At 31.1% G+C, this 24,848-nt stretch overlaps 1 long non-coding RNA gene across 1 annotated transcript in view; it reads right to left on the reverse strand.

Annotated features, from left to right (window-relative positions):
• Positions 1–2,889: 2,889 nt before the first annotated feature.
• The window catches only part of LOC136081063 (uncharacterized), a 30,839-nt gene continuing 8,880 nt past the window's right edge, over positions 2,890–24,848 (reverse strand). The window contains exons 3-4 of the long non-coding RNA XR_010638854.1: positions 9,579–9,697; positions 2,890–3,085 (exon numbers count right to left, since the gene is read on the reverse strand). This is a non-coding gene — a long non-coding RNA (uncharacterized LOC136081063). The remainder of the gene's footprint in view (positions 3,086–9,578; positions 9,698–24,848) is intronic.

A 24,848-nucleotide genomic window follows, 5' to 3' on the forward strand; every position in this document is an offset into this window, starting at 1 on the left:
TCTAAAGGCATATTTTCGGTAAATAAAACAATAATTTTATATTTTTTATTATTAAATGATATACCGTCTTAGAATGTCTCTGTACTAATTGAATTTGGTATAATTTTAATTGAATTTAAATACTTTTTAAAGAAAGTATTTTTTATGCAATAAATAATAATGAATTATCTCAAATAAGTTATTTTTATTAGTTTTATAGACATTATACAATTTAATTTCGAATTCCAAACTCCGATTTATTTATTTTTGTCAAAATTTTCCCTACTTATTTTCATTATTATATTTATGATTATATTTGAAAATGGTGTTTTAGTTATTCTTATGTTTTTACTCTTTTATGTTTAATTTATTTAAAAATTTAATCTTACACTTATGGAAAAATATTATCATCCCTTTCATTTAGTAAATCCTAATCCTTGACCATTTTGTATATCAATGGGTCTTTTGTATTTAACTTTAATTACTCTTGCTTAATTTCATAAGGGGTTTTATTATCCTTTATTATTAAGTTTTATTTATGGTCTTATGATTTACAGATATATTTATAGAATCTAGTCTAGAAGGGGCTCATACAAAATTAGTTTTTCATTATTTATAGTTTAAGAAATATTATTTTTCTGAGCATTTTTTCATTCCAGTCTTTCTCCTTTTATAGAAATAAGAATAAATTGACCTCTTTTAGGAATAATAACTTTAAACCCATTTTCTATTCCGTTATTAAATACTATTATTCTTTTATCATCAGGAGTTAATTGATGTCATCATAGTTTAGTTCAAAAAAAAAAGAAACCAAAGTTTAATTAGTTTAATAGTTACCATTATTTTAGGTTTATTATTTACATTTTTACAAGCTTAAGAATATTTAAAATCTAACTTTTGTATATTTGATTCAGTTTATGGTTCTTTTTTTTTGTAGCTACTGTAGCTTTTGTAGGTTTTCATGAAATTCATGTTATTATTGGTACAATATTTTTATCAGTGTGTTTACTTAAAATCGATTCCTCTCATTTTACTAATTCTCGTCATTTTACTTTTGATGCTGCATCATGATATTTTTTTGATGTTGTCTGTTTATTTTTATGTATATGTATATGTTGATGAGGTTCTTAACTTCTTCAGATTGGTATAATTAAAGTTCGATTCTTTACCTGTAATAATTTTTATGATTTTTGATTATAATAATTTATTAGTATTTGCATTTATAGTTTTACTTATATTAAACTTATATTTAAATGTAGTTTTTTTAATTTAATTCTATCAATAATTTTATTTATTATAATGACACAATTTGTTGAATTTCTATTTTATATATTAGTATAATAATATTTTTTATCATTTTAAATAATTTAAGTATAAATAAAATTAGAAAACTTAATTTTATATAGTTTTATTTTATTTCAATAATAACAATAATATTATCTAATAATTTGATAATACTTTATTTATTTGTAGAAATTCAAACTTTTTCATTACTAATTCTTATCGGTTCTAATAGAATTCTATTAGAAATTATTTCGAAATAATATAAAAAGTTTAAAAGCAAGTTAAAAATATTTTATCTTAAGCAGTATTTTATTTGGATTTTTTCTTTTTGGTCTTGCTTATTTATTTAAAACTACAATTTTATTAGATTTAAATTTATTTAATTTTATACGTAATAATCCATCTTCTTTTCACTCTTAGCAATTCTATATTAATCTTATCTCTTTTATTTAAATTAGGCTAAACCTCATTTTATTATTGAATTGCTGATATTTATAAAGGATCAGATCTTGTATTAATACTTTTATTATCTTCTTTATGTAAATTATCTATATTTATTATTTTATTAAAATTCAATAACAATTTTGAAATGCTTATGCTTTTAGGAGCATTATTAATAATTATAGGGACCATCGCTGGATTTAATGAAACTAAAATAAAAAGGTTAATAGCTATATTATAATTATATATTATAATGTATTATCTAAATATTAATACGCTAATTTAATATTAATAATATTAAGATTTTTTTAGATAATACATTATAATATTTATTATAATGTATTATCTAAATATCAATACGCTAATTTAATATTAATAATATTAATAATTAATTATAACAATTAATATAATAATTAATTAATATAATAATTAATATAATAATATTAATAATTTAGTAGTAGTAGTAGTAGTAGTAGTGTCGTTTTTAAAGTAGTTTCTTGGCTTTTCTACAAGCGGATCAGTATTCCACGCGGTCTTTCAAGCAAGGTCTGCAAGCGGATTAGAGCTAATAAATTTTTAGTTTCAAGAGGAATTGACGTTGTTCATTGTTTAATTATACTATAAAATGTTTTGCTATTGTTTGTTTGTTGTTGATTGTTTGCATTTTTCTGATTTTTATAGCCTGTTTCCTTTTCTTTAAATAAAATAAGACTGTTATTTGTGGACATGTAAGTGTATTTACATAAATTTGCGTATACTTCAGTATATTTTATATTTCTCTGTATCTATATGTATATTTTCTTTTAGATAAAAAAAAAGGTATGAAAAATACCCAGCCAACATTGACATACGGGTACCGTGCGGGGCCCATACGGGTCGTCAACTGGGTCCCGTATGGGAAGACCGACAGTATCCAGCTGGATCGTGGCCGCGGTTTCCATATGGGTATGCCCGCCGGGTATCCACTATGGGTCCCAGTCAAATCCCGTTCTTTAAAACCGTAAGGGGCCCATTTGGGTTGGCAAATGGGACCCATATTGGAAACCGCCGGATCTTGGCCGCGGTTTTTCTCTGGGGCCCATATGGGTATGCCCGCCATATATCCCGTATAGGTCCCACGAGGTTTACCCATTGCAAATCTTGCAAAACTACGTTTAACTGTTTGAAATTTACAGAAAAAGCAAATTTATAAATAGCTTGATTGGTTTACTTCAAACAAAATAATTAAAATTACAATTTTGAAATTAAGCACACTTTTAAATGATTTTTTAATCTTGTATCAAATGCTTTTACGGTTATATCGCGAATTGGGAGCTTCTCCATTGTTGTTAAAACGGATTCTTTGAAAACTTCTTTACACAATATCTCGTTTCAATATGATCTGGAAAAAAAGGTAAAATTAACTGTTAGTCTTTCATTTTATAGGTAGCACATGCATTATTTTTAATTTGTTATAAAACTCAAACGATTTCTCCTAAAACTCTTCAGATAAAAAATGTAATTTTCACCATCAAAGGTAGAAAAGTATAACCTTTAATTTTATAATCGACATTTATTTCAACGTTTTAAAATGTACTTGTAATAAATAAGCACATGCTTGTGATTCATGTAATAAATTATATAAAGTTACTGATAAATAAATTATATAAAACTATTATATAAATATAATTTTATATTTATATTGAATATAATTTGATATATATTGTTTATAACTTTATATATATTGTATACAACTTTAAATATATTGTATATAACTTTATATATATTGTATAACTTTATACAGCGGTGGCCAAAAATTAAACCACTCTTTTTTTTTTCAAAATTTATTTTTAACCTTAGTATAATTTTATTTTGAAAAAAGGTTTCAAAAAAGAAAAACATTTTTAGAAAGAATTTTTATTGTATTTTATATTTATTATAAAAGAATTTATAATTTTTTTACAAAAAATTAAAAAACTGACTAGTAAAAAATATAAATGGGAAAAAAAATTGAACAAAATTTTAAGACCAGTTTCAAAAATATTTCAAAAAGCAATAAAAAAATAATTTAGAAACGTGTTGTTCCTCCATTTGTTTTGAACGAGTACAAGAGTGTTTGTTTCAAGCACTCTTGTACTCGTTCTGGCATTGAATTCATTAAAGTTTTGATTACTTCATCAGGCACATTTTTCAAGTTATGAGAGATAGAAGATTTCAAATCTTCCAAATTGTAAAGTTGTTCTTTACCAAGCTTGTGATCAAGCCACGACCATAAATACTCTATTGGATTCAAGTCTGGACTATTGGCAGGCCATGGAAGCACTTGAATTTTATTATAATTGAACCAATCGCTAACAACATGCGCTTTATGACACGGCGCATTATCTTGTTGGAAATCAAATCCAACTGCCATAAATCAATGCTAGGAATAAGCGAGTTTTCCAAAATTTCGATGTACCTTTCTTTGTTGAGTCTACCATCGAATAAATGAAAAACCCTAACTCCACAGGCACTCATACAGGCCCAAATGCCTATTGAACCACTGCCTTGTTTTGTTCGTTTCAAAATGCATGATTCATCAAACCGTTCGCTTGGAAGTCTACGCAACATTACGCGACCTTTTCTGCTGTCTAACTCAACGTTCATTTCATCACTAAAGACCACACGGCTCCACTGATCTGTTGACCAATTTTTATGTACTTTGCACCACTCTTTCCTGGCAAATTTTTGTTTTTTATTTAAGCGTGGTTTTTTTGCAGCAGCACGCCATAAATAATTTAAATCGTGGAGGACCCTTCGCACAGTTCTAGGGCTTGCTTCCAGACCATTTGACAGTGTCCATTTCGTAGACAAGTCTGTAGATGATGCTTGTCTGTTTTCTTTCATTAATCTCACTAACGAGCGAACATCACAGTCATTTGAAATTTTATTGCGTCCAGTCCTATGACGATCATTGATTGACCGGGTCTCTTTGTATCGTTGAATTATGTTAATAATGCAAGAGTGAGACCTTCCGAGCTTTTCTGCTATTTGTCTGATGCTATAGCCTTCTTCTTTTAATACAAGAGCCGCTTATCTGTCTTTTTCTTCGATCTTTGCACGCATTTTTGCAATATTTTTATATCCATATTGCAATTCAAAAAATAAATGTTTATTTGCTATCGAAACTCAGGTTTCGACATTTTATTTTATAGCCAACGTAATAAGCAATTAAGTTAAAAAAAATTATGGATTATTATTTTTAATAAGTGCAAATTAAAGATTTGAAAGTGGCCATTCAATTTTGACCAATTTATTTAAAGAAGATTTATAAGTACTCATCAGTTTTTTAATAAGTTAAACGCTATTTAATTAGAATTAAATTAAAAAAATTATACCACTTTAATCCGTATGTTTTAATTAACAAGATATTAAAAAAAAAAAATTTAATATGTCAATTAGAATCTTCTTAATTTTAATTTAAAGATTAAGAAACCAACTAAAAAATGAGTGGACTTTAATTTTTGGCCACCGCTGTATATATTGTATATAACTTTATATAACTTTATATATACTGTATATAACTTTATATATACTGTATATAACTTTATATATACTGTATATAACTTTATATATACTGTATATAACTTTATCTTTACTGTATATAACTTTATATATACTGTATATAACTTTATATATACTGTATATAACTTTATATATACCGTATATAACTTTATATATATATTGTATGTAACTTTATATATATTGTATATAACTCTCTCTCTCTCTCTCTCTCTCTCTCTCTCTCTCTCTCTCTCTCTCTCTCTCTCTCTCTCTCTCTCTCTCTCTCTCTCTCTCTCTCTCTCTCTCTATCTCTCTCTCTATCTATCTATCTATATATATATATATATATAGATATATATATATATATTTATATATCTATATGTATATATATATATATATATATATATATATATATATATATACTTATAATTTTAAACGAATTCTTTAAAATAGAGCGAAACTTTTTTCATTGCACACTCATGTTTCATCAATTAAGACTCATCAGAAACCTTATATACCCCCCCCTCTTTCAAAATGACCCTAAAATTCTTTAAAATTTTTCCAAAAGATAATACTAATTAAAAAAAAATTTCTTACATTTGTAAAAGAGCCCCTAAATTTTAATAAAACTTACATACAATAAATAAGGTTTCTGATGAGTCTTAATTGATAAAACCTTAGTGTGAAATGAAAAACGTTTTGCTCTATTTTAAAGAATACATTTAAAATTATAAGTGTGTGTGTGTGTATATATATATATGTCAGGGTGTAAACTAGCGTTGTGAAGTCCCGTCAAACGCGGTATTCCCAAATGCTCATTTTATAATATTCTTATTAAAATTCCCTATTTAAAAAATCCCATAATCCTAAAAAAGTTTGCTAATCATAAATTAAAATTTAATAATAATTCATAAAATTATAGAAAATTAATTGTTATTAAATACTAATAGAATAATAGTTTTTCATCGGAACGGGAAGGGAAAAATGATCACGTGGGCATGCATATTATAAGTTTTAATTTGTCAAAAGTAAAACTATGCATACTTACTTTTTCCCTTAATTTATTAATTTTCCCTTTTCTATCCCGTTTCCGTTGAAGAACGGATAAGTGAAAACTCAATTTAAAAGTGAAAATCTCTCTTGGAAAAAACTTCTTGAGAGTTGGGATTTTCCCAGCGATTTTAGGGATTTTCTCGGAAACTTATTTGTAAAAATCTCTTCTCAAAATTTGCTCATAATTCTTTGCAATGCCTTTCAACAACAGTAAATATTATATAAAAAAATGAGCAAGCAATAAGGTACAATTTAAAAAAATAACAAATATGTTTGGTTAACATCTGCAAGTACCATTTCTTTAAAAGTTTTGCCTATTTTGGCTGAAAATTCAAATAACTAATCATGGTCGACGACATGGGTTTCTAAATGGAGGGGCACAATCATCAATTTCTGAAAAAAGTCCTATATATCTAGGAATTTCTGAAAGAAAAAAAAAGTCCTTTAGAAATAAAGAGTGGTGGTGGGTGTTTATTCAAAATATTGAGAAGCCGTTTGCGTCAGATACTTACGAAATTTTGATCAAATGCGAGTATTAGGGTAAGTCTTTTAGTTATTGTTTTTCTTTTTTTGTTTGGTAGTTTATATCAACTGAATTAGGTGATCGCATCGACTATTAACTTTTTTCACTTACCAGCATCAACTAAATTCTTTTTTTAATTATCTACTTTTTTTTCTCGACTAACTTTTTTAAAAAAAACGCCGTTGAAATATAAGTTAAATACAAAAATGTTTTACGATTATAACAAACAGGTACTAGAAATTTATTTAACAAGGAAAATAGATTCTTTTACTTTACTGCTCGCTTGTATTAAAAGAATTCCATGTACCATGCCCACCAGTGAAAAAGAAATATATATTTAAAAAAATACTCTTAAAATGAAAGTGGCAATGATATACTAAGGTTAAAATAAAATCAAATATTTAATTCTTACTAATAATTAATATATGCTGATTAAAATAATATAAAAATATATAATTCTTAATAATCAAAGTTTAATTTGTCGTGTCATTGTGAAGCCAATTTAATTTTGTATTGATTTCATATTCATCTTCCATAAATGTTACAGTATTTTTTATTTAGAGTAGAAAAGGAAAGAAAATAAAAAGACCCCACATACACATTTTAATCTTGGCAGGGTTGGAAGAGGGTGGAGGAAAAGGGAGTGGGGAGATTAGGAAATATTTTGACCAAGTCCCAATTTCGTCAAAACGCTCTATCAAATTTATTCCTGGTTTACACCCTCTCTCTCTCTCTCTCTCTCTCTCTCTCTCTCTCTCTCTCTCTCTCGCTCTCTCTCTCTCTCTCTCTCTCTCTCTCTCTCTCTCGCTCGCTCTCTCTCTCTCTCTATATATATATATATATATATATATATATATATATATATATATTTATATTATATACACAGGGTGTAAACTGGAATATATTTGATAAAGCATTTTGATGAAATCGGGACTTTGTCAAAATATTTCCCAATCTCCCTACTCCCTCCTCCCACACCCTCTCCCAATCCTGTCGAGTTTAAAATGTGTTTGTGTGGTCTTTTTATTTTCTTTCCTTTTCTACTAAAAAGCTGCAATTTCCTCAAACATAACCTATTCATCACAGGATTTGTCTGCTTTTTAAAACCTTTTTAACTAAACCTTTTTTTTGTAATTTCAAAACAATTATCACCTTTATTAACTGAAACGAAACATTCAAGACCTTGATAATTTAAATTGTAAACAGTGTCTCAATGCAATGGTAACTGATCCATCAAAATGAGGAATACTAAACTTCTATTTATCTCCATGCACGTGTTTATTTGAGCAACCCTTTGGTCTTTGAACAAGCTTTTTTAATTGATCATAAAATTTTTTATATTTTAACGAGGGATATCTATCAAGTACTTAAGATTTACTGTATAATTTCCCATATGTATTAAAAAATGGACATTATAAACTAGTTGACCCTTACCAAATGACTGCACAAAATAAGTTAGTAACTGGCAAGCAAAATCAATATATTTTTTCAACAAAATAGAACATAAAATAGAACTGCAACTGAAAGTACTAAAAAAGTTTGAATAGATTTTTGGCTAAATCATCTCCTTTAAACAACTGCCCCAGTGTATACTAAAAAAGTTCATTTGCTTTCCATTTTCTAATATCTAATAAGACCTTGGTTTTCTAGAAAATTTCTTGGAACGTAACAACATATCTAGAACAACCCACCAGATCAAGTTTTGACTGTAATCTGAGACAATTGACAATATTTGGGCAATTTAACCATAAGTTGATGAGTCTCCACATACCCCTAAGCATACTAAATGCATTAACTCTAAAGGAAACTTTGTCACCATGCTAAAATTTAATTACATTTAACACACCACTAAGAATTGTTTTGATGACAAAAATCTGAATCAGTGCTTAAAATTGATGAAATATGTGGGAGTATTATCTTGCAACACCACTCTCCTTTCTGAACGCAACGCTTACATCAGTTATAATCATTGTGTCCCTAAATACACTTAACAAATGCTCTAGCTGGTGCATCACATATAATAACAGCAAGATTGATTTCATACTTAATATTTTCATAGATCAAACCATCTTTTGGAAGAACTCTGCCAAAAAATTATGTAGATAATCAAAAATGGAATTAGGTTATTGGGAACCACTTTTTAAATAAACCTCTAAAAACCCAATTTGGATCCCCAAAATTGGCCTAGGCTCTGACAGCAACATTTATAAACAGCAACAACTTTTGGCAAACTTTATTGAAATTTTTTTACATATATGTTTACATTTTGTCACTATTTTAGAGTTTCATTGAATAATTTCCTACATGTTTTTTTAATATAAAATAATTATGGAGTATTATTCTTTTTTAGCATCAGCTATGAAGCTGATTAAACTGACTTAATCAGCTTCAGCTTTAATTTGAAGCTAATGATTTTAAAGCTGAAGCTGAAATATCAGTTGTAACCCCTACTTTATAGACAACATAGTTAATGTGATGTATATACTTTATCATAATACATGTGTTTTTTTATATTTGAATACTTATTTTTTTATTTTATGATACATGTTTTTTTAATAATATGTAATACTTAAGAAAATATTTACTTTTGCCCAATATTCTTTAGACAAAAATAATACTTTTTTACATTACTCTAATTGTGGTAATAAACAAAGGTAATATTTACTCCATCATAATATTTGTCCCCAAAAAGTTCATGAATGTCTATCACACATAAATCTTTCACTACTACTAATAAATAAAAGTTATTACCATTATTGTAAATATATTTACTAACCTGTCATTACTAATATTTATCATAAATACATTCTGGTTGTTATAGCCACTTTTACTCATATCAGTATGCAAATATTGTCAACAGTCAGAGAGCACCAAGTAGAAATATTCTTAAACATGCTGCAAAATATAAGATATACATAAGATACATATCATATAAGATCTATTTTTGTTCCTTTAACCTGGAACTTTATATTTTTATCCCAATATTTTAAAATTAAGTTATGGAAAAGAAAAATGGTGTTTAACTTATTATAACTCAGTTATAATAAATAAGCATATGGTCATAATCTATATAATAATTTTATTTTTTTAGTTATCGTTATTTATGTTAATGTTATCAAGTTAAATTAAAGTTTTATAATTAAAGTTAGAATTCAAAAATTCATATTAATAAAAATTTTATCAGTATTGTAGACATAAGTAAAGTATTATAAGTATTTACAAGTATTAGTATTGTAAGTATAAGTTATTATTATGTATATTATGATATTATTGTTAATACAATTTTAAAATGTGAAAAAATACGTACAATTTTAAATCAAAGTCAAAAAACATCAATGAATAAAAAATGCAGTTGATGTATGAAAGAGTTCAAAAAACTACAACTCCAACCACATTTATCAACTTTTCTTAATTTAAAACAAAATCAATTTAAAAAAATTCTGAGAACAATGTTATTCTAACTTATTGACATGATTTTCACTAAATATTTAAAATATACTGTTATTTTTTTTAATTATGGTTACTACAACTATTATCATTAACTTTTTGTTTGTTTATTTTTTATTATTATCATCAAAGTATGATTATTAAATGTTTACTTTGTTTATGTTCTATATGTGTATGCTTATTATTAGTCATATTATATTTAAAAACTGGTGTCACTCCTTTAATTAGAATTCTGTTTGAGTGACACGATCCTTATCAATCATTTAGTTATTATTATTAAATACTTATAATTAATTTACTTATTATCATATTATTATTATTATTATTATTATTATTATTATTTTTTTTTTTTAAACATCTTCGCTTCCAACAAGGCTGCAAGCAGCCACTAATTAAAGTTGGAAGTTACTGTAAGAGAAAAGATGAATATTGTAGAGCAAGATAACGATTGACGGACGATTTAAAAGATTGCAAATTATATGAATCAGGAAAGCAAGATGAAGGAAGCGAATTCCAAAGAGCTGATGTTCGAGGAAAAAAACTAGACGAATAAGCGTTTTTGGAGCACTTAGGAACAGTCACAGAAAAAGGATGACACTTAATTGAATGACGAGTAACACGAGAATGAATTTTAGTAGATGGCACAAGAGACGCTAGCTCTTTCGAGCAGTGCCCATTATAGTATTTGTAGAAAAGAGAAAGAGAAGCAACATTACGACGATGTGATAATGGTTGAAGGTTGGCTGCAAGAGCAGGTCCAACTATGTTTACAATGCGTTTTTGCACCTTGTCTAAAAGAGAAAGGGCATCATTAGAAGATCCGCCCCAGATATGGCAACAGTATTCCATACAAGGCCGGATTTGAGATTTATAGAGGTAGAGAATAGAATCCAGAGTAAGAAAGTGGCGAGCTCGATAAAGAGATGCAACCTTAGCAGATGCTAATTTTGCAACCGATTTGATATATGGTTTCCAAGAAAGATTGGAAGTAAGAGTTAATCCTAGAAGATGAAGAGTAGGTGAATCATCGAGTACATCACGTTCATAAATATAGGAAGATCTAAATTATTGCGATAACGATTGGCTGAAAAAAATTGAGTTTTATCTGAATTAAAGTTCACCAGCCACTGTGAGCCCCATGCTGTAGCAGAAGTGAGATCCTTTTCAAGCTCAAATGCCCCCTCCAGGCAATCAGAGGATGTTGGTTTCTTATCACGACAAGAATAAATGGTAGTATCATCAGCAAACAATGCCACCTTAGATGTGAGAATATCTGGAAGATCGTTAATGTAAATTAAAAAGAGTATAGGGCCAAGGATAGAACCTTGAGGAACCCCTGAAGTTACAGAATAAGAAGAAGAGTGTTGTCCATCGAGGAAAACTTTTATGCTACGATTGGAAAGGAAGGATTCAATGATCTTAAAGATGTTGCCGGATACACCATAAAAAGAAAGCTTATGGAGAAGACCAGCATGCCAAACTTTATCAAACGCTTTTGAAATGTCAAGAGCGATGGCCTTAACCTCTCCACCTTCATCTAATGCACGATAAAACCTGTCAGTTATTACTGTTAGCAAATCAGCTGTAGAACGAGAAGATCGAAATCCATATTGATGGTCAGAAAGTAAGTTATTAGATTCAAGATGAGAAATTAAGTGTTTGTTAATTAAAGATTCAAAAACCTTGCTTATGATAGGAAGAAGACTTATGGACGGTAGTTAGACGAATCAGATCGCTCCCCAGAATTTTTGAAGATAGGGATAAACAGATGCGGCTTTCCAGCAGGCTGGAAAACAAGACTCTGATAAGCATTTGTTGAATAGTTTTGAGAGTATAGACGACAGCTCTGGAGAACACTTCTGCAAGACAATAACAGGTATGTTGTCTGGGCCACAAGCTGTAGAAGAGTCTAGACAGGAAATCACTTTAGATACAGATGCGGAAGTGATATGAATGTCAAGCAATGAATCAACCTGTTTGTTGGCAATATCAGGTAGAACGCAAGTAGAGGAATCAAGAGATGATATTGATGAAAAGTTTTAGCAAACAGTTCGGCTTTGTCTTTAGGTGAGGTGACAAAGTCTGAACCATACAAGAGAGGTGGAATTATAGATTTGCCCTTATTATTGATATTATTAAAGATTCTCCAGAAGTCACGAGAGCCTAATTTTTGAGATGAGATACGAGATTTCATGACTGAGAATAGCGGGTTTTTGGCGTTCGACAAAACATTTTTCCAGTTGTTTCTAGCCGTAATTAAATGAGTCTGTTTTCTGGAGAATTGTTTTGCTGATAAATATGGAAGTAACGGTTTCGATTGGCAATCGCAGCAGCACAGTGTGAGGAAAACCATGGAGGAGAGTGAGGCTTGACCTGGAATCGTCGAGAGGGAATAAAAGATTCCATGCCAGCCTGAATCCACGAAGTTATATAAGAAGCACATTTGTCGACAGGAAGTTGAAAGATTTCTACCCAAGGGCCATCACGAAGAAAATCACGGAAAGAATCCAGTCAGCTTTACTGTAGTTGTAAGAGGTTCGATAGTAGGGGTATTCAGTGATGAAGAAGAATGAGATATTAGTTTTAAAGAGATCAAACTGTGATCAGAAGCACCTAAGGGTGAATGTGAAGAAACTGAGCACTGACTAGGATCAGAAACAAGACTTAAGTCGAGTAGAGAAGGTAAATGATTAGGGTTGTCAGGAAAGCGAGTTGGAAAGTTGACTATTTGAGTTAGGGATTGAGAAAGGCAAAAGTTGTGGGCTTTAATGCCTGCAGAGTCACTGGACACTAGAGCCAAGCCATTCAGAGTGGTGAGCATTAAAGTCACCGACAACAACTATATTAGCTGATGGATAAAGAGAGAGGGCTTGGTCAATATGATCAGAAATAACATCAAAAAGTGTACAGTCTTGAGATGAAGGAGATCGATATAGAACAAAGAGAAAGGCAATAGCGTGAAGTGGTGCTAAACGAAAAGCACATGAAAGAATAGTCTGTGGATTCAAACCTAGTTTCACGACAAACAGGTGAATTCTTACGAATGTAAATGCCCAGCCAAGCATGTGGCTATTGGAGTCTTTACGAATCAGAGGAAGATAACCATCAACACTAAGATCACAAGATGAGACAGCCGAACTCAAATTAGTCTCACAAAGAGCAAGTAGGTCTGGTGAACTTTGCAAGAGATAAGACTCAACAGAAGAAAAGTTACTTCGAAGACCACGAATATTAGTGAATGATAGGTTTAGAGAACTTGGTGATGATGATGGTTTTTTGTGTTTTATAGTTTTTGGTACTTTATTCATTTTTAAATTAGATTGAAGAACTTGACTCAAAGCATAGATAGTACTCAGAACACCGTTTAATAGCCCAAGCAATTGCCTCATTACTACTAATAAACCCTAAGCCGTAACAAAGGGCTCCAAATGTGGCCTCCGCAATGCACACCAAAAGTACAAACAGGGACACCATCCATGCGCAACATGGCACTGTTAATACTTTGATATTTTTCAGCTGTTGATGGAATCAGCCTCTCTGAGAGCTACCACAGAGTTCGGGAAACCTGACTACCAGCCGGCCTCAGAACCATAAAACTGAGTTTTAGAGCTGTACCCTCATAAGGAGATAATAGAATGAGTTGCCTAGTCATAAAAACAGTGACACAAGCAAACCCATGCATTGAGTCAAGAAGATCCAGCATTCAACATCCTAAACTGGAAACAATGTAATAAAAATACATCTGCGCCAGCCTAATAGATGAAGAAGGGGTGCGAGGCTGGTCAACAGATAGAATCTGTTTACCCCTTAAGTCTTTGCCTAGGAGGCCCTTCTACAAGACAGTAGCTGGGTGCATTTAACATCTGCCCAAGATGAGTATTTTTATCGAGACACCATCTCTAGCCTTTACTCAACCAAGAGCCCCAAGGCAGGGGGTGTTTTAAATCGGAGTTGGCATCTCCTAGCCTTTGCCTAAAAAGGCGTATCCTACAAGGCAGCAGGACATGGAGCAGATTGTACTGGGTTACATGTTACCAGTAGCAGGATAACTGATCTGACAATAATATATATTATATATATACACATATATCTATATCTACATATATATATATACATATATATATATATATATATATATATATATATATATATATATATATATATATATATATATATATATACATATATATATATATATCTATCTACATATATATATATATATATATATATATATATATATATATATATATATATATCTATCTACATATATATATATATATTATATAATATATATATATATATATACACATATACATACATATACATATATCTATCTACATATATATTATATATATATATAATATATATATATATATATATATATATATATATATATATATATATACATATATCTATATCTACATATACCTATCTACATATTATATATATATATATATACACATACACATATATATATATATATATATATATACATACACATATATATATATATATATATATATATACAAATATATATATATATATATACATATATATATACATATATCTATATCTACATATATCTATCTATATAGTTTTGTTTATCTATCTATCTATATAGTTTTTTATTAAAAATATTAAGTTGATATATATTAAGAATATTCATTTCATTTAAAAGAGGCTTAGCATGATAAAATCGATGTTTAAAATTAATAAGTCGTTCAACATGTTTCTGTTGGCGATAAAGTGATTCTAATTTAGTTTTACTTACACTACCCCAAGCCGCATTAGCATAGTTTAAATGGCAATGAATAAAAGAGTGGTAAAGCTGAATTAAAGTATGTTTATTTAGCATGTTTCATATTTTAATAGTACTCCTATACTTTTGGAAATTTTAGAGGATAAGAATGTCATCTATAAAAAGAGCAGGCAATTCACTTGGTAGAAGATGTTTTTTGTAGTATGGATGAAAAAAAGACCATTTTGTTTTTTCAATGTTAAGAGAAAGCTTTTTTAATTTAAACCATTCTGAAATTTTAATTAATTCTATGTTCATACTTTGAAATAGGGTAATTATGTTACTATGAGATAGAAAAAATTCGTGTCGTCAGCAAACATAATTGTCATTAAATTAGATGCTTCATAAAGATCGTTTATATAAATGAGAAATAGGAGAGGTCCTAGGACAGACCCTTGAGGAACTCCGCATGTTACATCTAACAAGTTTGATTTCGATGATACGTCATAGTGAACAAATTGCTTTCTATTACTTAAATAACTTTTTAAAAGCTTCAAAATATTGCCAGAGATTCCATAATATTTAAGTTTTTTAAAAAGAGTTTTATGATCTATCGTATCAAAGGCTTTAGACAAGTCAATAAAAATGCCTAAAGTAAATTTGGAACTTTCAAATGATTCAGTAATATATTGTGTTATTTGGAGTATAGCGTGTTCAATGGAGTTATTTTTTTTAAACCCATATTGATTTTTGTATAGGATATTATTTTGAGAAAGATGATTAAAAATTTTATTATAAAGAATTCTCTCTATAATCTTTGAGAAAACAGAGAGAACAGATATTGGACGGTAATTACTAACATTAAGTAAGTCTCCACCTTTAAATATTGGTGAAACTCTAGCTATTTTTAATTCATCAGGAAAAAATCCTTGTTGAATTGAACATTTAAATATTTTAAAAAGGATATTTTTTATGATATCATATGAATCAATGACAATGTTTCCATTGATATCATCAGGACCGACTGCTCTATTTAACTTTAGCATTTTAAAAGCTCTATCAAATTCATCAAAAGACAATTCAAAAGAATTTAGATAAGATATTAAAGGAAAACTACATCTGTTTATTGTTTTGTTTATGTTTGAAATTTTTTTTTGCTAAATTTGGTCCAACTGAAGTAAAGAATTCATTCATTTTATTAGCTACCACTCCTGGATCATCAAATATTTTATTATCAATTTTAATAGCTTTAGGTAAAGAGCTAACTTTCAATTTCTTACTGCTTGTAATTTCTCTTAAAACTTGCCAATGTTCGCTTTGAATTATCTTTATATTTTTCTAGTAAATTTATGTAGTATCTTTTTTTTAAATTTTTTCTTTGCATTTCAAATTTTTTAGCGTAATTCTTATAAATTGTTTTACTTTCTAATGTTCTCGTTTTTAAATACTTTATATACAACTTTTGCTTAACTTTAGAACTTTTTCTGAGATCTTCTGTAATCCATGGTGACGTGAAATATTTTTTTTTTTTTTAGTATTTTATGTTTAGGAAAATTAATATCATAAATTTCAAAAAATGTTTTTAGAAACGAATTATAAGCTAAATTAGCATCATTAGAATCTATATGTTTCCAATGAAGTAAAGATAATTGTTCCTTAAAAGCAGAGCAATTCGCTTCCGTAAAAAAACGTTTGATGAAAGGTTTATTATGGTGTAGAATTTTTTTGATGTTTTTGTTTATGGAGAAAAAAATTGGAAAGTGATCAGAGACGTCACTTTTAATAATACCTTTTTTTAAAGATAAGTTAAAAACGTCAGTTGTAATTATATTATCTTTTATAGAGGCTGATATTGATGATATTCTGGTAGGCTTATTTATTAACGGTATCGCTCCAATTTCGAAAATGTCATTGTAAAACTTTTTAATGTTAGTATTAGTGTGGTATTCAAAACAGTTTAAATTAAAATCACCAATTATGTAGTTTAATTTCTTTTCATCTGAACTTCTTTTAATTATATCATTATGTAAAAAGGCATTAAAATCCTCAATTACGCCATTTGGTGGGCGTTTTATTTAATATTTTTACATTTTATTTAATATTTTTTTTCTAATTTATTTAGAGCAGACATATTTTCTTTTTCTTCTGGAGTATATAATGTAAAATAAATTATTAGCATTATAAATACAGTATGCGACAAAAGTGTTTACATGTTTTTGAAAAATATTCTTTTTTAAAATAAATGATTGAAATACATGTTTATATATATATATTTTTTTTTTTTTTTAAACATCTTCGCTTCCAACAAGGCTGCAAGCAGCCACTAATTAAAGTTGGAAGTTACTGTAGAAAAGATGAAGATTGTAGAGCAAGATAACGATTGACGGACGATTTAAAAGATTGCAAATTATATGAATCAGGAAAGCAAGATGAAGGAAGCGAATTCCAAAGAGCTGATGTTCGAGGAAAAAAACTAGACGAATAAGCGTTTTTGGAGCATCTTAGGAACAGTCACAGAAAAAGGATGACACTTAATTGAATGACGAGTAACACGAGAATGAATTTTAGTAGATGGCACAAGAGACGCTAGCTCTTTCGAGCAGTGCCCATTATAGTATTTGTAGAAAAGAGAAAGAGAAGCAACATTACGACGATGTGATAATGGTTGAAGGTTGGCTGCAAGAGCAGGTCCAACTATGTTTACAATGCGTTTTTTGCACCTTGTCTAAAAGAGAAAGGGCATCATTAGAAGATCCGCCCCAGATATGGCACAGATTGATACAAGGCCGGATTTTATAGAGGTAGAGAATAGAATCCAGAGTCAGAAAGTGGCGAGCTCGATAAAGAGATGCAACCTTAGCAGATGCTAATTTTGCAACCGATTTGATATATGGTTTCCAAGAAAGATTGGAAGTAAGAGTTAATCCTAGAAGATGAAGAGTAGGTGACTCATCGAGTACATCACCGTTCATAAATATAGGAAGATCTAAATTATTGCGATAACGATTGGCTGAAAAAAATTGAGTTTTATCTGGATTAAAGTTCACCAGCCACTCATGCTGTAGCAGAAGTGAGATCCTTTTAAACTAAATGCCCCCTCCAGGCAATCAGAGGGTGTTGGTTTCTTATCACGACAAGAATAAATGGTAGTATCATCCAGCAAACAATGCCACCTTAGATGTGAGAATATCTGGAAGATCGTTAATGTAAATTAAAAAGAGTATAGGGCCAAGGATAGAACCTTGAGGAACCCCTGAAGTTACAGAATAAGAAGAAGAGTGTTGTCCATCGAGGAAAACTTTTATGCTACGATTGGAAAGGAAGGATTCAATGATCTTAAAGATGTTGCCGGATACACCATAAAAAGAAAGCTTATGGAGAAGACCAGCATGCCAAACTTTATCAAACGCTTTTGAAATGTCAAGAGCGATGGCCTTAACCTCTCCACCTTCATCTAATGCACGATAAAACCTGTCAGTTATTACTGTTAGCAAATCAGCTGTAGAACGAGAAGATCGAAATCCATATTGATGGTCAGAAAGTAAGTTATTAGATTCAAGATGAGAAATTAAGTGTTTGTTAATTAAAGATTCAAAAACCTTGCTTATGATAGGAAGAAGACTTATGGGACGGTAGTTAGACGAATCAGATCGCTCCCCAGAATTTTTGAAGATAGGGATAACAGATGCGGCTTTCCAGCAGGCTGGAAAACAAGACTCTGATAAGCATTTGTTGAATAGTTTTGAGAGTATAGACGACAGCTCTGGAGAACACTTCTGCAAGACAATAACAGGTATGTTGTCTGGGCCACAAGCTGTAGAAGAGTCTAGACAGGAAATCACTTTAGATACAGATGCCGAAGTGATATGAATGTCAAGCAATGAATCAACCTGTTTGTTGGCAATATCAGGTAGAACGCAATTAGTGGAATCAAGAGATGATATTGATGAAAAGTTTTTAGCAAACAGTTCGGCTTTGTCTTTAGGTGAGGTGACAAAGTCTGAACCATACAAGAGAGGTGGAATTATAGATTTGCCCTTATTATTGATATTATTAAAGATTCTCCAGAAGTCACGAGAGCCTAATTTTTGAGATGAGATACGAGATTTCATGACCTGAGAATAGCGGGTTTTGGCGTTAGACAAAACCTTTTTACAGTTGTTTCTAGCAGTAATGAAAAGACGTCTGTTTTCTGGAGAATTGTTTTGCTGATAAATATGGAAGTAACGGTTTCGATTGGCAATCGCAGCAGCACAGTGTGAGGAAAACCATGGAGGAGAGTGAGGCTTGACCTGGAATCGTCGAGAGGGAATAAAAGATTCCATGCCAGCCTGAATCCACGAAGTTATATAAGAAGCACATTTGTCGACAGGAAGTTGAAAGATTTCTACCCAAGGGCCATCACGAAGAAAATCACGGAAAGAATCCCAGTCAGCTTTACTGTAGTTGTAAGAGGTTCGATAGTAGGGGTATTCAGGTGATGAAGAAGAATGAGATATTAGTTTTAAAGAGATCAAACTGTGATCAGAAGCACCTAAGGGTGAATGTGAAGAAACTGAGCACTGACTAGGATCAGAAACAAGACATAAGTCGAGTAGAGAAGGTAAATGATTAGGGTTGTCAGGAAAGCGAGTTGGAAAGTTGACTATTTGAGTTAGGGATTGAGAAAGGCAAAAGTTGTGGGCTTTAATGCCTGCAGAGTCACTGACACTAGAGCCAAGCCATTCAGAGTGGTGAGCATTAAAGTCACCGACAACAACTATATTAGCTGATGGATAAAGAGAGAGGGCTTGGTCAATATGATCAGAAATAACATCAAAAAGTGTACAGTCTTGAGATGAAGGAGATCGATATAGAACAAAGAGAAAGGCAATAGCGTGAAGTGGTGCTAAACGAAAGCACATGAAAGAATAGTCTGTGGATTCAAACCTAGTTTCACGACAAACAGGTGAATTCTTACGAATGTAAATGCCCAGGCCAAGCATGTGGCTATTGGAGTCTTTACGAATCAGAGGAAGATAACCATCAACACTAAGATCACAAGATGAGACAGCCGAACTCAAATTAGTCTCACAAAGAGCAAGTAGGTCTGGTGAACTTTGCAAGAGATAAGACTCAACAGAAGAAAAGTTACTTCGAAGACCACGAATATTAGTGAATGATAGGTTTAGAGAACTTGGTGATGATGATGGTTTTTTGTGTTTTATAGTTTTTGGTACTTTATTCATTTTTAAATTAGATTGAAGAACTTGACTCAAAGCATAGATAGTACTCAGAACACCGTTTAATAGCCCAAGCAATTGCCTCATTACTACTAATAAACCCTAAGCCGTAACAAAGGGCTCCAAATGTGGCCTCCGCAATGCACACCAAAAGTACAAACAGGGACACCATCCATGCGCAACATGGCACTGTTAATACTTTGATATTTTTCAGCTGTTGATGGAATCAGCCTCTCTGAGAGCTACCACAGAGTTCGGGAAACCTGACTACCAGCCGGCCTCAGAACCATAAAACTGAGTTTTAGAGCTGTACCCTCATAAGGAGATAATAGAATGAGTTGCCTAGTCATAAAAACAGTGACACAAGCAAACCCATGCATTGAGTCAAGAAGATCCAGCATTCAACATCCTAAACTGGAAACAATGTAATAAAAATACATCTGCGCCAGCCTAATAGATGAAGAAGGGGTGCGAGGCTGGTCAACAGATAGAATCTGTTTACCCCTTAAGTCTTTGCCTAGGAGGCCTTCTACAAGACAGTAGCTGGGTGCATTTAACATCTGCCCAAGATGAGTATTTTTATCGAGACACCATCTCTAGCCTTTACTCAACCAAGAGCCCCAAGGCAGGGGGTGTTTTAAATCGGAGTTGGCATCTCCTAGCCTTTGCCTAAAAAGGCGTATCCTACAAGGCAGCAGGACATGAAGCAGATTGTACTGGGTTACATGTTACCAGTAGCAGGATAACCTGATCTGACAATAATATATATATATATATATACACATATATCTATATCTACATATATATATATACATATATATATATATATATATATATATATATATATATATATATATATATATATATATATATATATATATACATATATATATATATATCTATCTACATATATATATATATATATATATATATATATATATATATATATATATATATCTATCTACATATATATATATATATATATATATATATATATATATATATATACACATATACATACATATACATATATCTATCTACATATATATATATATATATATATATATATATATATATATATATATATATATATATATATATATATATACATATATCTATATCTACATATACCTATCTACATATATATATATATATATATATATACACATACACATATATATATATATATATATATATACATACACATATATATATATATATATATATATATACAAATATATATATATATATATAAATATATATATAAATATATCTATATCTACATATATCTATCTATATAGTTTTGTTTATCTATCTATCTATATAGTTTTGTTTAGGATGTCGAATGCTGGATCTTCTTGACTCAATGCATGGGTTTGCTTGTGTCACTGTTTTTATGACTAGGCAACTCATTCTATTATCTCCTTATGAGGGTACAGCTCTAAAACTCAGTTTTATGGTTCTGAGGCCGGCTGGTAGTCAGGTTTCCCGAACTCTGTGGTAGCTCTCAGAGAGGCTGATTCCATCAACAGCTGAAAAATATCAAAGTATTAACAGTGCCATGTTGCGCATGGATGGTGTCCCTGTTTGTACTTTTGGTGTGCATTGCGGAGGCCACATTTGGAGCCCTTTGTTACGGCTTAGGGTTTATTAGTAGTAATGAGGCAATTGCTTGGGCTATTAAACGGTGTTCTGAGTACTATCTATGCTTTGAGTCAAGTTCTTCAATCTAATTTAAAAATGAATAAAGTACCAAAAACTATAAAACACAAAAAACCATCATCATCACCAAGTTCTCTAAACCTATCATTCACTAATATTCGTGGTCTTCGAAGTAACTTTTCTTCTGTTGAGTCTTATCTCTTGCAAAGTTCACCAGACCTACTTGCTCTTTGTGAGACTAATTTGAGTTCGGCTGTCTCATCTTGTGATCTTAGTGTTGATGGTTATCTTCCTCTGATTCGTAAAGACTCCAATAGCCACATGCTTGGCCTGGGCATTTACATTCGTAAGAATTCACCTGTTTGTCGTGAAACTAGGTTTGAATCCACAGACTATTCTTTCATGTGCTTTCGTTTAGCACCACTTCACGCTATTGCCTTTCTCTTTGTTCTATATCGATCTCCTTCATCTCAAGACTGTACACTTTTTGATGTTATTTCTGATCATATTGACCAAGCCCTCTCTCTTTATCCATCAGCTAATATAGTTGTTGTCGGTGACTTTAATGCTCACCACTCTGAATGGCTTGGCTCTAGTGTCAGTGACTCTGCAGGCATTAAAGCCCACAACTTTTGCCTTTCTCAATCCCTAACTCAAATAGTCAACTTTCCAACTCGCTTTCCTGACAACCCTAATCATTTACCTTCTCTACTCGACTTATGTCTTGTTTCTGATCCTAGTCAGTGCTCAGTTTCTTCACATTCACCCTTAGGTGCTTCTGATCACAGTTTGATCTCTTTAAAACTAATATCTCATTCTTCTTCATCACCTGAATACCCCTACTATCGAACCTCTTACAACTACAGTAAAGCTGACTGGGATTCTTTCCGTGATTTTCTTCGTGATGGCCCTTGGGTAGAAATCTTTCAACTTCCTGTCGACAAATGTGCTTCTTATATAACTTCGTGGATTCAGGCTGGCATGGAATCTTTTATTCCCTCTCGACGATTCCAGGTCAAGCCTCACTCTCCTCCATGGTTTTCCTCACACTGTGCTGCTGCGATTGCCAATCGAAACCGTTACTTCCATATTTATCAGCAAAACAATTCTCCAGAAAACAGACGTCTTTTCATTACTGCTAGAAACAACTGTAAAAAGGTTTTGTCTAACGCCAAAACCCGCTATTCTCAGGTCATGAAATCTCGTATCTCATCTCAAAAATTAGGCTCTCGTGACTTCTGGAGAATCTTTAATAATATCAATAATAAGGGCAAATCTATAATTCCACCTCTCTTGTATGGTTCAGACTTTGTCACCTCACCTAAAGACAAAGCCGAACTGTTTGCTAAAAACTTTTCATCAATATCATCTCTTGATTCCACTAATTGCGTTCTACCTGATATTGCCAACAAACAGGTTGATTCATTGCTTGACATTCATATCACTTCGGCATCTGTATCTAAAGTGATTTCCTGTCTAGACTCTTCTACAGCTTGTGGCCCAGACAACATACCTGTTATTGTCTTGCAGAAGTGTTCTCCAGAGCTGTCGTCTATACTCTCAAAACTATTCAACAAATGCTTATCAGAGTCTTGTTTTCCAGCCTGCTGGAAAGCCGCATCTGTTATCCCTATCTTCAAAAATTCTGGGGAGCGATCTGATTCGTCTAACTACCGTCCCATAAGTCTTCTTCCTATCATAAGCAAGGTTTTTGAATCTTTAATTAACAAACACTTAATTTCTCATCTTGAATCTAATAACTTACTTTCTGACCATCAATATGGATTTCGATCTTCTCGTTCTACAGCTGATTTGCTAACAGTAATAACTGACAGGTTTTATCGTGCATTAGATGAAGGTGGAGAGGTTAAGGCCATCGCTCTTGACATTTCAAAAGCGTTTGATAAAGTTTGGCATGCTGGTCTTCTCCATAAGCTTTCTTTTTATGGTGTATCCGGCAACATCTTTAAGATCATTGAATCCTTCCTTTCCAATCGTAGCATAAAAGTTTTCCTCGATGGACAACACTCTTCTTCTTATTCTGTAACTTCAGGGGTTCCTCAAGGTTCTATCCTTGGCCCTATACTCTTTTTAATTTACATTAACGATCTTCCAGATATTCTCACATCTAAGGTGGCATTGTTTGCTGATGATACTACCATTTATTCTTGTCGTGATAAGAAACCAACATCCTCTGATTGCCTGGAGGGGGCATTTGAGCTTGAAAAGGATCTCACTTCTGCTACAGCATGGGGCTCACAGTGGCTGGTGAACTTTAATTCAGATAAAACTCAATTTTTTTCAGCCAATCGTTATCGCAATAATTTAGATCTTCCTATATTTATGAACGGTGATGTACTCGATGATTCACCTACTCTTCATCTTCTAGGATTAACTCTTACTTCCAATCTTTCTTGGAAACCATATATCAAATCGGTTGCAAAATTAGCATCTGCTAAGGTTGCATCTCTTTATCGAGCTCGCCACTTTCTTACTCTGGATTCTATTCTCTACCTCTATAAATCTCAAATCCGGCCTTGTATGGAATACTGTTGCCATATCTGGGGCGGATCTTCTAATGATGCCCTTTCTCTTTTAGACAAGGTGCAAAAACGCATTGTAAACATAGTTGGACCTGCTCTTGCAGCCAACCTTCAACCATTATCACATCGTCGTAATGTTGCTTCTCTTTCTCTTTTCTACAAATACTATAATGGGCACTGCTCGAAAGAGCTAGCGTCTCTTGTGCCATCTACTAAAATTCATTCTCGTGTTACTCGTCATTCAATTAAGTGTCATCCTTTTTCTGTGACTGTTCCTAAGTGCTCCAAAAACGCTTATTCGTCTAGTTTTTTTCCTCGAACATCAGCTCTTTGGAATTCGCTTCCTTCATCTTGCTTTCCTGATTCATATAATTTGCAATCTTTTAAATCGTCCGTCAATCGTTATCTTGCTCTACAATCTTCATCTTTTCTCT

This window comes from Hydra vulgaris, chromosome 06, assembly GCF_038396675.1.
Source record: "Hydra vulgaris chromosome 06, alternate assembly HydraT2T_AEP".
In the NCBI taxonomy this organism is placed as follows: domain Eukaryota; kingdom Metazoa; phylum Cnidaria; class Hydrozoa; order Anthoathecata; family Hydridae; genus Hydra; species Hydra vulgaris.